Raw genomic sequence first — 2,500 nt, 5'->3', positions numbered from 1 at the left:
TCATGTGTTTTTAATTTGACGAAAATATTAAAAAAAGACTAAAATTTATGGTTGTTTGATATATATATATATATATATATATGGGTACGAGATCAAAATAAACTAGAGAATATTCTACCATGTGAAAAAAAGCAAGGGACGTTGACAGGACTACACACACACACACACACACACACAAACACACGTGTTCACCTCAAGTTGAAGATCGGTCCATTTCTTGTAGGCCTACTTTTCCCAGGGTTTATAAAATACATTTTAGATATCTCTTGTCCACATGTATTTGATTTCACGGCTGGGACATTCTCTCTCTCTCTCTCTCTCTCTCTCTCTCTCTCTCTCTCTCTCTCTCATTACAATACCAAAGAATAAGTTACACAAGATCCTAAAAACTCTCTAAACGTTTAAACCAATTCGCTCTATCCAAGAGAAAAAGGGAGTCTCCAAAATCATTCTCTCTCTCTCTCTCTCTCTCTCTCTCTCTCTCTCTCTCTCTCTCTCTCTCTCATCTAAGCTGAGATCGCATACTATCAAGAATATAGGAAAGAGTAACGATAGTTGAAATATTTGAAAGCAAAGCACATCAGAACCTGTCTCAATTTGATTACACCAAACAGCAACCAAAAGAACTACTAATTATTTCAATAAAAACTCTACTAAAGATCTAACTCCCTTGCATGGCTTCTTCTTCCAGATGTCAGATCAAAAATCATGGAGGGACTAAGAAAAGAGGAAAGGATAGGAATCAAGAAACCACCATGAAATTATACCCATCTATGAAATCTAGTCAGCACTAGGAGACTTGTGAGTAGGGTTTAAACTTGAACAAGCGACTTTTTACCCCAAATTACCTGAAAACTTTCCTAATTTCCTTAAATTTGAAGCAGTAAAACCAAAATTACCTTATAATCAACTTTAAAAATCACCTTGAAGCCATGCAAATTACCTCACACTAAGGTAATTACCTTAAAAGTTAGACCCTGCTTTGAGCACCAGGGTAAGGTCTAGGACATTTAAGATCACAACAGATCTCCTTTGAGACATTAAGGGAGTCAATGGCAACTTTGAGGAATCAGGATCCAATTGAATTTCTCATTCTTTCAATGGATTTTAATGGCTCTTGATCCCTACCGCTTAACATACATAATTCATGCAGTTTTAAAGAGAAAGAGAGAGAGAGAGAGAGAGAGAGAGAGAGAGAGAGAGAGAGAGAGTCAAGGATAAGATTTTATTGTGATTAATATGACACTCGAACTGTGTTAAATATATATTTTTTTTCTCTTCTTTCCGACTTCAGAATCCTTGTATTCTCGTTTTCTTTATCTTGTTATTTTTAGTACAAAACAGTTCTTTGCCTTTTTTTCATAATCCTTGGTTTCCAACTCTCTTGGAAAATAAAAAGATCTCAAATTTAACTTTAAATAACGTTAATAATTATTTAATACTTGTAAATACTTTGTGTGCTGGCGTTTGAGACCATTTCAAAGTATTTAGTTCTTCTTAAATTAGTTAACAAAGTTAACGAGTAATGGTAAGAATTCTTACCAAGCAGTATCTGCCTAACCCTCCAAGGAAGCAGTTCTCCTGACTAAAGGGAAAATGTTTAAACTCAACCTTCGTTAGAAACTTGCCAACTGATGTGTGATCATTACCAATGAACTCTTTTTACCTGAAGGTCTTTTATTCCTGCAAAATAATGGAGAGCCAAGTACCACCAGTTTCACCAAAGTGCAATGGAGAGACAGGGCATGATTCTCCTGGGGGAGTGTGTTTTCGGAGGAACCTTATAATGGATTGTATAGCAGCATGGAAGAGAGGCTAAGACGGGGATTCCATTTCCCTACCATAGTCTTTGGCATCCACCACATACTGCTGGATTACTTCCGAGGGATTCAACTCCGTGGATTTATATCGAGCAAGCAGGACGCTTGATAACTTTGAGGTAGGTCTCGGTAAATGTTGGCACACTTTAAGAGATTTAAAGTTATTGAATGAATAATTTTAGCACTGAGTCATTAATCCCATAAACAATAGAACTTGTAACTAGAAAGAATTTATTCTTGTTAATATTTTGCTTTGCCATTTATCACATCTTTTGAGATCTTTGTATTGAATCTAATTCTGAACTTTAAGTCACTTGCATAGTCAATAATTCCACATACAATTTTCTGATAGACGTATCATATCTTTTATAGGCTATGCGCAGTGGCCTCATGGTAATGGTATTGCTCGATGCATCTTATAAACTTTTCACTGGTTATAAGCGATGTGGAGTGTGGAAGTTAGGTAACTAGTGCCAGAGTTACCTAGATATCGGGCCAGCATCAAGTGTCGTTAACATTAATCTATATTCTGCATAATATTATGCTTTAAATTTACTGTATGTTCAATAATAATAATAATAATAATAATAATAATAATAATAATTTTTCTATTGTTTTTAGAAATAAAAGCATTTATTTTTCTTGTATTGAATATCAATATCTTCTACTTTTCATTTAAA

General features: G+C 34.6%; 1 protein-coding gene across 1 annotated transcript in view; it reads right to left on the bottom strand.

Annotated features, from left to right (window-relative positions):
• The window catches only part of LOC137626802 (glutamic acid-rich protein-like), a 30,384-nt gene that overhangs the window by 1,636 nt on the left and 26,248 nt on the right, over nt 1–2,500 (bottom strand). The window lies entirely within an intron of this gene.

This window comes from Palaemon carinicauda, chromosome 34 (genome assembly GCF_036898095.1).
Source record: "Palaemon carinicauda isolate YSFRI2023 chromosome 34, ASM3689809v2, whole genome shotgun sequence".
NCBI lineage: Eukaryota > Metazoa > Arthropoda > Malacostraca > Decapoda > Palaemonidae > Palaemon > Palaemon carinicauda.
The sequence above is the reverse complement of the archived record's forward strand: the minus strand, read 5'-3'. Positions and strand labels throughout refer to the sequence as shown.